Here is a 13,963-nt window from a genome sequence, read left to right on the forward strand (position 1 = left end):
TTAATCCTTACAACAACTCTATGATGTATGCACTCTTATTATCCCTACTCTGCAGATGAGAAAACAGAAACCTGAGAGATTGAGAAATTTAGCAGCAGTTACAGTTTTAGTAATTCATGGAATTGGGAGTTGAACCCCAGTCTTTCTTCAGAGACTGTGCTATAATCATTCCACAATGTGGATTCTGAAAAAGACTTAGAATTCCTGTGTATTCTAATCATGCTTTCATTGGTTCAGTCTTACAGAAAAGAATGGATGAATGGAAAAGATATAGTAACTTCCTAAGGAAAAAGTCAAAGTATTTCTTTTGGTGTAGCCATAATCATAAGTGAATAGAAAATTCACTTATATTGGTGCTTAGGTCTCTAATGTAATTCTGTCCACCTCTTAATATGATTGTGTCTAACTCAACCGTGCCTGTGTGAGTGAATATTTTAGTTGCTCTGGAGTTAGCTTTGAATCATGGCAGCTATATAAAACAGAAGGAAGCATTGGCTGGTCCTTAATCTTCTTACAGTGTTTTCTATTTTTGAGGCCATTGTACTAACTGGTAGAGTAGGTCAGACTGTTTCATGGAGGACAACCATTAGTGTAGTCTATAGGGAGTTGCACTGTGAACTAAAAGGCAGCACCTCTCTGGTGGTTCTACCCACCAGTGGCTTCATGGGAGAAAGATGGGTAATCTCCTTCCAAGTACTTTATAGCCTTGAAACCCTACAGGAAGGTCAACTGAGAGTTGGTGCTGAATTAATGGCAATGAGATTTTTTAGCTTTTCAGTTCACCAAGCATGATGATAATTTCTAATGATTGGTCTTACCTGATGATGTGTCCAAAGTAATCATGACAAAGTCTTAACCATCACTATATCCAAAGTGGCATTCTGGCTGTATATCCTCAAAAATAGACTTATCTGTTCTTCTGTAGTGTGTGACATATCCAGTTGTCTTGGTCAACACTACAGTTTAGATGCATTAATTATTCTTTCTTTTGCATTATCCAGCTTCCATAGATACATATGAAGGGTTATTCTTTGTGACCACATGATTTAATATTAATCTTTGTGATAAATAGCAGTGAATTGATTCACCTTGTTTCATAATAGAATTTTTAATCAACTTCATCCTTGGAGAATTGAGTTTAATATGAGAATACATGGAAATTTACCTTTTTATTATAGGTTATTAAATGTTAATCAATATTTAATTAATTATACTGTTCTTTGGGTTTAATTTTAAATATAGAAAAGAAAACTGGACTGGGAATGCAAATTCTTATTAGTCTTGTTACTTAAAGAATAAGAAAACAAATATGAGACAAATCTCAAAATGTCTTGAGGTTGCCTTTCTGCTACTCGCAGAAGGGTCCATACGGCGTTGTTCTGGTTCCCGTAGTAACTTAAAAGGGAAACTTCCACAATGTCCAGAGCCCTTGATGTCCTGCAGATGAAGGAGGAGGATGTCCTCAAATTCCTTGCAGCAGGAACGCATTTGGGCGGCACCAATCTTGACTTCCAAATGGAACAGTACATCTACAAAAGGAAAAGTGATGGCATCTACATCATAAACCTGAAGAGGACCTGGGAGAAGCTGCTCTTGGATGCTCGCGCCATTGTTGCCAGTGAAAATCCAGCTGATGTCAGTGTCATTTTCTCCAGAAATACAGGCCAGAGAGCTGTTCTGAAGTTTGCTCCTGCTACTGAGGCCACTCCTATTGTCAGGCGCTTCACTCCTGGAACCTTCACTAACCAGATCCAGGCAGCCTTCCGGGAGCCTCATCTTCTGGTGGTTACTGAGCCCAGGGCTGACCACCAGCCTCTGACAGAAGCATCTTACGTTAACTTGCCCACCATTGCTCTGTGTAACACAGATTCTCCTCTGCGTTATGTAGACATTGCTATCCCGTGCAACAACAAGGGAGCTCACTCTGTGGGTCTGATGTGGTGGATGCTGGCCCGGGAAGTCCTGCGCATGCGTGGCACGATCTCCCGGGAGCACCTGTGGGAGGTCATGCCCGATCTGTACTTCTACAGAGATCCGGAAAAGATTGAAAAGGAAGAACAGGCTGCTGCTGAAAAGGCTGTGACCAAGGAGGAGTTTCAGGGAGAATGGACAGCCCCTGCTCCTGAATTCACTGCTACTCAGCCTGAAGTGACGGACTGGTCCGAAGGCGTCCAGGTGCCCTCTGTGCTGATTCAGCAGTTCCCTACTGAAGACTGGAGTGCTCAGCCTGCAACTGAAGACTGGTCTGCAGCCCCCACTGCTCAGGCCACTGCGTGGGTGGGTACCACCACGGAATGGTCTTAAACTGTCTTTTAAAAAGTGGAAATAAGGTTGATGGAAAATAAACAGTGCGTTTCATAAGAAAAAAAATGTCTTGAGGTTGTTATCTTCATCTGTATCCTCCTAACTTTGTATGATTATGCTGTCTTCTTGTTATATACTGCTGAATCAAAACTAACTCATAGTTGATCCTCCTGTGGGCTTTAAAAGGCTGTAAATACCACAGAAGGAGATTGCCCATCTTTATCTCATGGAGTAGCTGGTAGATTTGAATCATCTCCCTTTATGTTGACAGTGCAACTCCGTACCATTAAACTACCAGTGCTTCTTTGTATGATAAGTCTGCAAATAATCTCATCATCTGAGTGTCTTAACTTAATAAGCTTTGCTGCATGTACCAGTAGTGAAAGAAGAGATAGGTATGGTAAGTAGAAGGAGAAAAATTTACATCCATTTTCTCTTTCCCCCTCTTCCTTGTCGTTCCTGCCCCTTCCCAAGATAACCTCATTGTCATCCAGGTACTTTGCATTACACCTTTTGACTCTCTTTTTGTAACATATTCACACTGCAGTTTTCTGTGGCTTCCATCAGGAAATAGACTGAGGCTTAATTTAGAGAAAAGTAACACCAAAACCTCCAGTCTCTTCCTCCTTTCCTCATTCTTCCTCGTGCTCATGCTGTTCAAAACTTTAAGTTTATAATCACTTCCTACCTACTCTAGTGTAGTAAATCCTAAACTAGAACATCCAACTAGTGGGAGTACTTTTTAATTTCTATATCTGGGTAATACATAGACTTTTGTTGTTGCTTCTGAAAAATCACCATAAAATCATCACATGGGAAAGAATGGGTATAATTTTCTAATATGTTCAAGTCATTGCCATTGAGTCAGTTCCTACTCACAGCCCACAGACAGTTTTGCTGCTAACCCAAAAGTAGCTTATCCCTGCAGTTCAAATCCACTAGTGACCTTGAGAAAGGTTATAATTTTAGTCTTGGAACTCAATGAAAAGTTTCTGTGAGTTGCGACTGACTCCACAACAGTAAATTTTTAATTTTTTTAATATAATATGGACTGTAGTTTATGTAGCAAATTCTGGTAGCATACTCTGTAGCAAGTTGTGCTGTTAACCAAAGGCTGTATGTCTCCTCCCTGGGCTTTGAATCCACCAGTTCTGTGGGAGAAAAATGGACATTCCCTTCCTGTGAAAATTTATGGCTTCAGAAATCCAGTGGAAGATGAATGTGAGCAGGAACCGTCTAGAAGGCAGGGAGTTAGAGTTTTGAGTAATTTATATGTTAAAGTTTGGCGACTTCTTTGTTTTAAACTGATGGTGTGTGAAGAAATATGAAATAGAGGTGGTGTTGATATTCTGTTATTCTTACCTGATACTCTGCATTTCACCTAAATCTCCCAATTCACATTCATTTGTTTTCTTTTCAATATAATGAATAATACATTTGAGTAGAGCAAATTTGGCTTTTCAGTAGCAGTCATTGTTCCTTACACATTTGTGATGTGAACCATTGATTCTAAAATTTAGGAACAAATCTTTGAACTCACCTTGTTCCATAACTACTTGAACTTCAATATGTCCAAAACAGAACTCCTGCTTTTACTGCCAAATATGCTGTAACATGTGTGTACCCTGTATTAGCTTGTGACATTCATCCATTCAGTTCCCTAAGATAGAACCAAGAAGTCATTTTTAATTTTTCTCTACTTTGGGCATGTCACCTGAAAGGGCCAGTTCTTGGAAAAGGACATTATGCTTGGAAGGGTAGAGGGTCAGCACAGAAGAGGACAACCTTGGATAAGATGGACTGACACAGTGATTGTGGCAGTGGGATCAGGTGTATCTTGTGTCTGAGATGGTGACGTTTTCTTAGGTTAGGACAAGGTTCAGAGCCATTGTTTATGGAGTCACAGTGAGTCATAGTCAACTTGATCACCCTTAACAACAATATGCCTTCACAGCAGGCATTTAGAGGCTCTAACAGATTATTCAATCAGGATGACAACCAAATACTTCAAGAAGCTGAACTCTATTAGGAAAAATGTGGCATTAGGGTAGGAGGAAAATTCATCAACATCCAGCCTTATACAGATGACACAACCTTGCTTTCTGGAAGTAAGGAGAACTTAAAACGATTACAGCAGAAGATCAAAGACAACCTTCAATGTGCGTTATATCTCAACATCAAAAAAAACCTCCTCACTATTGGGCTGACCATGATAGATGGAGAAAAGGTTGAAATTGTCAACAATTTCATTTTACTTGGATCCATATTCAATACCGTTGGCACCAGCAGTCAAAAAATCAAAAGACATACTACATTGGCAAAATCTGCTGTCAGGGACTACGTACTAAGAAACAGTGATGCCAGTTAGAAGACTAATATGTGCCTGATTCAAGCCACGGTCTTTTCAGTCACTTGCTGTCTATCTGAGAGCTGAACAAGGAATAAAGATGATAGAATAAAAATAGATGCCTTTAAGTTGTAGTATTGGGGAAGAGTACTGAATATCCTATGGATGGCCAAAAGAACAAACAGATAAGTCTTGATAAAAGTGCAGCCAGAATACTCCTTAGAGGCAAGGATAAAGAAACTTCCCCTCACATACTTTAGTTATGTTGCTAGAAGAGAATATTTGTTGGAAAGGAACATCTTTTTGCTAGGAAACGTGGAGGATCAATGAGAGAGGAAGATCCTCTATAGTGTCAGAAACCCTGAAAATGGACTTTACTGACCATTGCGTTAGCCCCAGTGAGGACATGGTCTCCGGTTACATTAATTGAAGACACATCGTCTTGCAACTCATTAACAGCAATGAGACCACTATAAGAGATCACTTTCCACACTGTGAGAGAGGGTGAAGAGATTGAAGCAAGGTGTAACAGGAGGAATGCTGGAGAAGGAGCCATGGTTAAAGGTTTTACTTGCTGGATGACGGAATGAAAAGTTGACTTATAACTCTGAAAAGTTTGCTGTGTAATTGAGAAAACTAGATGCTTCTTGCATTATTTTCACTAATTGAGTAATTGTGTCTTGTTAATCTGGCTTGAGACTGTTGGACTAAAAATGGATTTGCATTGTTTGATATTCTTTGCCTTTCCCCATGCCCCAACTTTTTTCCCTAATAAACTCCACAACTATGAATAAGTCTGTGAGTCAAATTGCAATGAACATTAGCCCCAGTGATTCATAAACATAGGTGTGAGAGCTTATTAAGTGGCGTGTCTGACCATGTGGCTTGGCTGTTAGTGCAGTGCTATGAATTTTATTGATGGGGACAGTTCTCCTCTACCTGTTTAGGTAGAAGTCTTATTTGGTCACCAAAATGCTATAATTGCACCTTTTACACCCTCAATGAGATGAATTGACACAGTGATTCCAGCAGTGAGCTCAAGGATGTGAGAGATGATGATGGCACAGGATAATAAGGCAGAGTTCAGATTGTTATTCATAGGGTCGCTATGAGTTGTACTCATTGGCACATAGCTGCAACAACTGAAATGATATAAAAATACTGCATTAAGAATTATATGCTGTTAAAATAATTTCATTTAAGAAGTATGTCTGCTTTTGAAATTAGTTTCTGTTTTGTAGGCTTTCTTTTCATTTTAGTGCTATACCCTCACCTCCTTGCCCCTTCCTCCCCACCTCGCCGACCCCTCCACTCCATGTTTCAAGTATTTTCCTAGTTCCTGGATTGGAAGCCTGCGGAGTAGGGAGTTGTGCTGCCAACCAAAGGCCAGTAGTTCAAATTCACCAGCTGCTCTATGGGAGGAGGATGGGCAGTCTCCTCACGTGCAAATTAACAGCCTCTGAAAACCCATTGAAAGGTCATCTGTAGGTTGGTTCTGACTCAGTGGCAGTGAGTTAAGTTGGAAAGCAGTAGGTAATGTACTATATTGTCTAATGGCTAAAGGATTTTTTCTTTGCTCCTCTCATACAGCCAAACCCAACAATCTAATTTCTTCCCCTCCTTTTCTTCTTTAAGTCGTATCCTAGACTAATGCAGTCGTTCTGTGGCTCATTTAACAGTGTCATTAATTACCAACCTTAAAATCTTTACGTAGTATCTGATGCAGTCATCTGCAAGATTGTAGGATTAAATAGGGCACAAAATTTCAAACACGCCTCTCTTTAGCATTGATGTAATTTTTTTTTAAGTAACATTGTTCAAGATTCTCTTTTATTTTTTTAATCTTTCACTAATGATTTTTTATGTAATGTACAGTTGTATTTAGAGGAATATTATTATATATGTTCTGTCAATTCTAATTTTTATAGTAATAAAAGAGTTTATTATGCCATATGAGGTCTTTTATGGTTGAGATATTATTTTCCTTCTCTGAATTTTCCTACATATTTCACCTTGAATTCCAGTCCAGAATTCCGGTTATCTGGCTTTGCTGCCTTTGCTCATGTTGACCTTTGGTGTACAAGTCTCCATTTGAGCCTCAGTTCTCATTTTCTTGGGGAGATTTTTCACAGCTTTAGTTTGCTTGGCCCCACAGTCAACACTCTTGGCACCAGTAGCCAGGAAATTAAAAGACATATTGCTCTTAGGGACCTCTCTAAAGTGCTGAAGAGCAGTGGTGTGTCTCTGTAGACTAAGGTGTGTCTGATACAGGCCGTGGTCTTTGCAATCACTTTTTATGCATCAGAGAGTTGGACAGTGACTAATGAGGATAGAAGGAGAATTGATGCCTTTGAGCTGTGATACTGGAGAAGAGTATTGAGAGTACCATGGACTGCCAAGAAAACAAACAGATTCATCCTGGAAAGGGTCATACCAGACGGCTCCTTGGAGGCAAGGATTCTGAGGCTCCGTCTAACATACTTTGGCCTTGTTGTAAAGAGGGACCGGTCCTTGGAGAGGGACATCATGCTTGGTAGGGTGGAGGGACAGCGTAGGAGAGGAAAGCCCTCTATGAGGTGAATTGATTCAGTGTCTGGGGTAATTAGGATCAGTGTATCAGAGATGGTGCGATTGGCACAGGACAGAGCAGTGTTTAGGGCTGTTGTACATAGGGTTGCTATGAGTCGCAAGTGACTCTATGGCACATAACAACACAACAACATATTCCAAGCAATGTAATAGCTGGCTCATATGGAATTTTTATGTTCAACTTTTTGAGGAACTGCCAAACTGTTTCCAGAGTGGTTGTGCCATTTTATAATCAATGTATAAAAGTTCTTATCTTACCATATCTTCTCCAACCGTTATTACTTGCTGTCCTGTTAAACTTCGCCACTGCTACTGGAGTGAGATGGTATCTCATTGTGGTTTTGATTTGCATCTCTCATATTGCCAATGATTTGGAACATTTCTTCATGTGTCTGTTTGCCGTTCTAATGTCTTCCTTTGCAAAAATTCTTTCCATGTCTTTTGCCCATTTTGTAATTGGGTCATCAATCTTTTTGTTGTGGTGGCCCAGGAGTATTCTATAAACTTTCGTTATGAGATACTTGCCAGAGATGGTATTGTCGAATATTTTTTCCCAGTTGGTAGGTTTTCTTTTCACCTTGTTGGAATAAGTTTTTGATGTGCACAGGGATTTAATTTTAGAAGGTCCCATTCATCAATTTTATCTTCTACAAATTGTCTCTTTATACCATAGACTAGGCCCTCTAAGCTTGATCCCAATTTGTCTTTAATGAACTTTATGGTTTTGGACTCTACTTCCAGGTCTCTGACCCACTTTGAGGTGATTTTTGTGTAAGGTGTGAGATGTGAATTCTGTTTGAGCTTTCTGCAGGTAGCAATCCATTTGTCAGCACCATTGTTGAAAAGGTTGTCATTTCTCCATTTGATAGGTTTTATTTTCTTGTCAAATATCACTTGACTATAGATAGCTATTTATGGGTCCTCAGTTCTGTTCCATTGGTCTGTGTGCCTGTCATTGTACCAGTACCATGCTGTGTACTATGTTTTGAGGTCAGGAAGTGTTATGCTTCCCACTTCATTTTTTTTTCTCTGAAGTGTTTTGCTTATTAAAGGTCCCTTTCCTCTCCAAATAAACCTGACAATTTCCCCTTTGATCTCCTTAAAAAATTAATTTGGTATCTGTATTGGGATTGCTTTGAATATGTAGATTGTTATTTGGTAGGATTGTCTTTTCCACAATATTGAGTCTTCATGAACAGGGCCCATTTCCCCCATTTCTTTAGATCTTTTATTATGTCTTGCAGAAATGTTTGTTTTTTGAATAGGTCTTTTGTGGCTCTAGTTAGGTTCACTCTCAAGCATCTCAGTTTATGGTTGGCTACTGTAAATGATACTACTTTCTTAGTTTCCTTCTCTGAGTTCTCTTTGTTACTGTAGAGGAATCCCACTGATTTTTAAATATTGATCTTATATCCTGCCACTCTACTAAATTGGCCTACTACCTTTTAAAATAATAGTTAAAATCAGTAGAGCTGTTTTCATTTCAGAAATGAAGATATTCACTGTAGCCTTGGTTTAAAAAGAAATGCAATACCTTCTAAATTTTGAAGATTTGACTGTAAGCTAAACATGTCAGTTTGTTTAAGGAAGTTTTCAGAAAGATTGCTTGAGCAATAAATTAGGAGGACTCTTACGGAGGTCTTTACCTAGTCCGTCCAGAATTGATGTTTGGTGGTTTTGGCCAGCACTGGCAGAGCTGTCTCTAGTATGGGGATATTTCAAGGAGCTCTTCCTGCCTGTCAGCTTAGTTGAGTTTCAACTTTTGCAGCCCCACAATTTGTGGATATTGTTAATAGAAGCTTACCCTCTTTTCATGAAATACTTCTAAAACATACTGTGCCAAATATTCCATGTAAACATTTGATTATCCAATCCTTTTTGCTTTGAATCAGTGCTCACCAAACAATCTTCTGATTAATGACTTCCCTTTTGTGATCTTTGGGCAGGAAGAGAAGTCTAAATATAGGCTGAATATTTAGAGCCTTTAGAAAATTGTTTTCTCTTAATAAATTAGGATTATATAATTCATCAACAACCTGTGTTATGCAGATGACACAACCCTACTTGCTGAAACTGAGGAGGACCTGAATCTCTTGCTGCAGAAGGTCAAGGTCTGCAGCCTTCAATACAGATTGAAGCTCAACATCAAGCAAACAAAGATTCTTACCACTGGGCCAATTAGTAGAATCAGTATGGATGGTGAGGAGATTGAGATAACAGTTTTTGTTTGCTTGGCTCCACAGTCAACACTCTTGGTTCCAGCAGCCAGGAAATCAAGAGACGAATTGGATTGGGAAAGTCAGCTCTCAGGGACCTCTCCAGAGCACTGAAGAGCAACGACATCAGGTTGGAGACTAAGGTGTGCCTGATCCAGGCTATAGTCTTCCCAATTGCATGCTGTGCATTGGAGAGCTAGACAGTGACTAGGGATGATAGAAAGATAATTGATGCCTTTGAGCTGTGGTGCTGGAGAAGAGTGTTGAATATACCATGGACTGCTAGGAGAATAAACAGGTTTGTCCTGGAGAGGGTTAAGCCAGAGTCAAGGATTCTGAAGGTTTGTCTCATATACTTTGGGCATGTTGCAAGGAGGGACCAGTCCTTGGAGAGAGATACCATTTTTGAGAGAGTTGAGGTACAGTGCAGGAGAGGAAGACCCTCGATGGGATGGATCGATTCAGTAATTGGGGTAATGGGAGTAGGTGTATCAGAGACAATGAGGTTGGAACAGGATAGAGCAGGTTTTAGGGCTACATAGAGTCGCTATGAGTCACAAGCAACTCGATGGCACATAACAACAGCAACCAACAACATGTTGAGAGTAAAAGGGGAAAGAAGGAAGAAAATTCATCACATTTCTTGTGTTTAGTAATTCCATACAGATAGGTACTTTTTAAAACAATTAATGATATGGACAGCCTGCTTGCTAAAGTGTTAATAGAAGAGAAAAACAACTAAGGAGGGCCGCTAATTGCCTCACTGGTTGTTTTTTCCCCCCTATTTTCTGAGAGTAATGACGGGCCTTCTTTCTTTATCTACAGCCTTCTGAAATATCTACTTTTCCAATGGCAACTAAGCACTGTTTGTGTACTAAAACACAACAGCTTTTTTCCCTTAACTTCATTGGGAAGGATGACTTTTTTTTTTAAATTAATTTAGTTTGTTTATTTTTCATTTCCATGAACATCTACAGAGATTTTGGAATTGTTGCACCCTTCTCCCCGCACACTCCCCTGCCCACCCCGTTTGCTCCTCTCCTTGAAAAGCAAAAGAAAAACTCCTTCATTGGTACACAGTCCCCCCGCACCTCCCCAAACCCCATCCCCGACCCCCACATATAATCCACTCTGCAACCCTCATTGCGTACTCTTACGATAAAAATAATGCCCTAAAATATACTTTTAGACTATTCTCTCCCCCATAGACTTCAATGCCATAAACATATTTCATCCAGTTTTTCTCAGTCTTACCCCACCCCAATGCCAGCCTCATTCTACAACAGTGGCACCACATAGCATTTGTCCCTTTGTGACTGAGATACCTCACTCAGCGTAATGTCCTCCAGGGTCACCCATTTTGAATAATATTGCATGAGTTCCTTGTTTTTCAATGCAACATAGTATTCCATTGTGCGAATATACCACAGCTTCTCTACCCATTCGTTTGTTGATGGGCATTTAGGTTGTTTCCAACTCCTTGCTATTGTAAACAAAGCCGCGATAAACATGGGTATGCATATATCTACTTGGATGTCATTTATGGTCTCTTTGTGGTATATTCCCAGTAGTGGAATTGCTGGGTCAAATGGTATCTTTATTTGCAACTTTTTGAGAAAGAGCCACAATGCTTTCCACAGTGGTTGCACCATTTTACACTCCCACCAAGAGTTAATAAGGGTTCCAGTCTCTCCATAACCTCGCCAGCATTTGTTGCTTGCTGTTCTGGGAAGCATGACTTTTGCATATTCTTATTCTGTGTTTTGTTGGGGTTTTTTTTAACCCCTCACATTTATTGAGATACAATTCACATACTCATTTACTTATTTAAAGTATACAATATGATGGTTTTAAGTATATTAACAGAGTGGTGCAACCATCACAATAATCAGTTTTACAGCATTTCATCACCTCACAAAGGAACTTTCTACCTATTTGCAGTCACTCTCCCTTGGTCCCCAGTCTTCCCAGCCCTGGGAAATCAATTCTTTTGTCTAGGCTTGCCTGTACTGCAGGACTTCATATACCTAGGCATGCAAGAGGCGACCAACTTCTTTCTGTCAACATTTTCTAAGTCTGTCCATGTTATCACTCTGGTGGTACGTGGGTTCAAACCCACTCAACACTCCAAGGGAGAAAGACATGGCAGTCTGCGTCCAGACCAGAAGAAAGATGGGCAGTTCATCCTGAGTGGTTGACAGCCTTTGAAAACACACTGGAGGGTCAGCTGTGAGTTGATTCTTACTCCACAACAGTGAGAGGAAGAAAAAAAAAAATTATGTTTAAAATCTGTCTTGGAGGAATGCTTCAAGAATCATGATACTCCTTAGAGGTAATGGTGGTGAAACTTATTTTGGTCTCACATATTTGGGGCATTATTGTCGGGAAACAGCAGTCTATGAAAACAGACTATTCTGGGAAAACCGAGGGCAGTGAAAGAGGAAGACTCAGGACATGATAGATGGAGACAGTGAGCTTTAGCATGGCGGAGGTAGTGAGCACAGCATAGGGCAAGGCAAGCTTTTAATCTGTTGTGTGTAGGATTACTATAAGTCAGTCAACTTGAGAGTATCAATCAACAACAAAGTTAAATGATTTGCTCTGACAGGTTCCTCAGCTCCTAACAGTGGAAACTCTGAGCCAGATTGGAAGTGGTTTCTCCAAGGAGCAGCAATAATAGTGCCCCAAGCTCCATAGAACCCAGTCCCACACTCACACAGCATTGAGTCACCAGGAAAATGGAACTGAACGTCTCTCCTCAACAACTCTGGGATTTCACTTTAGAGGACTTGGAAAACCCCTGGAGAAATTAGACAAGGATCTTTTAGTTCTGTCGACAAAATGGTCTATAAACTAAGTAGGCCCATGATGGCAGTTTAAAAAAAAACAAATGCCCAAACTTGGTCAATAGTAGAAGAAAAAGAACAAACGAACTTCCTGTGCATTTGAGATAATGAATAAGAAAGAAGAACTTTTAAACGGTGCTGTTGACAGAGAATATTGAACATACCATGGGCTGCCACAAGATCAGTCAAATGTTGGATGAAGTGCAGCCAGAGCAAGGATGGTGAAGCCTCATTTCACATCCCTTGAGAATGTGGTCAGGAGAGGCTAGTCCTTGGAGAACAACAGCATATTGAGAAAGAGGGTGAGCAACAGAGAGGAAGATTCTCAAGGAGATGGTTTGACAGAGTGACTGCAACTGTGGACTTGAACATAGTGGAGATAGGCTGACACAAGATAGAGCAAAGTTCAGATCTTTTGTTCATAGAATCATAGTGAATCATGAGTGACTTGAGGAAACCCTCACCCAAATACAATATATATGGAGTTGGGCTTCTTAATGTGTTGTTCAGCTTTATGCTGGACTCTTCAGAGAATGTGATATGGAGGCTCATGTCTACTTCATTTAATAATTTTTGTAACTGTGAATATGGCATATTTGTTATTATTATTATGTGCCATCATGTTGCCTGGAATTCATCACTATGTACAGTGGCTCTGAACCCTGGCCTATCCTGATGCAGTCTCACCATCAGACACACCTACCCGTGTTGCCCCAGATACTGTCAGTCCATCTTATCCAGGGTCTTTCTCTCCTGTGCTGTCCCTCCACCCTTCCAAGTATGATATTATTCCAGAAGAAATTTTAGTAACATCATGTTAACAACTGTGAGAGCATTAGCCACTTAATAGAAAACTTGAAAATTGTTTACAGAGATATAAAACCCTCTAATACTCTTTTGTTTAGTGTTTATAGGGTTTTCAAAAGCCTTTCATTTAGGGAGTAGATGGCCCATCCTGCTTCCTAGTCTGTCTTAATCAGGGTGCTCCACCAAACCCCATCCACGATGGGAAGATCGTTTGGGATTTGACATACTAGAGGCCAAGGTTTCAGTATCACAGCAACCCTGAGTAATCATTCAAAAACAACTGGGACAGTACATAGATAGGGAATTGCTAGAATTTCAAGTGGGATTTAGAAGAGGCTGTGGCATCAGGGATATCATTGCTGATGTCAGATGGATCTTGGCTCAAAGTAAGAAATACCAGGAGAATGTTTGTTTGTGCTTTATTGACAATGCAAAGGCATTTGGCTGTGTGGATCATGACGAGTTGTGGCTGACATTGAGAAGAATGAGAATCCAGACCTGATTGTGCTCATGAAGAACCTATACTTGGACCAGGAGGCTGTTGTGTGAACGGAGCAGGGGAATACTGCATGATGTGGAATTGGGAAGGGAATGTATCGGGATTGTATTCTTTCTCCATACCTGTTCAATCTATATGCTGAGCAAATTATCTAAGAAGCTGGACTCTATGAAGAGGAATGTAGCATCAGGATTGGAGGGAGACTCATCAAAAACCTGCATTATGCAGATGACACAACATTACCTGTTGAAAGAGGAGAGGACTTGAAACCCTTGTTGCAGAAGATCAAGTAATGCAGCCTTTAGTATGGTTGTGTCTCAGTTTCAAGAAAACAAAAATTCTTAGCACTGGACCA

The 13,963-nt window shown here is 40.2% G+C and overlaps 1 protein-coding gene across 2 annotated transcripts in view; it reads left to right on the plus strand.

Annotated features, from left to right (window-relative positions):
* Positions 1-13,963, plus strand: part of CHN1 (chimerin 1) — a 286,931-nt gene that overhangs the window by 121,476 nt on the left and 151,492 nt on the right. The gene's annotated exons all lie outside the window — the stretch shown is intronic.

This window comes from Elephantulus edwardii, unplaced genomic scaffold, assembly GCF_000299155.1.
Source record: "Elephantulus edwardii isolate Elephantulus edwardi_28Jun2011 unplaced genomic scaffold, EleEdw1.0 scaffold00001, whole genome shotgun sequence".
Classification (NCBI taxonomy): Eukaryota; Metazoa; Chordata; class Mammalia; order Macroscelidea; family Macroscelididae; genus Elephantulus; species Elephantulus edwardii.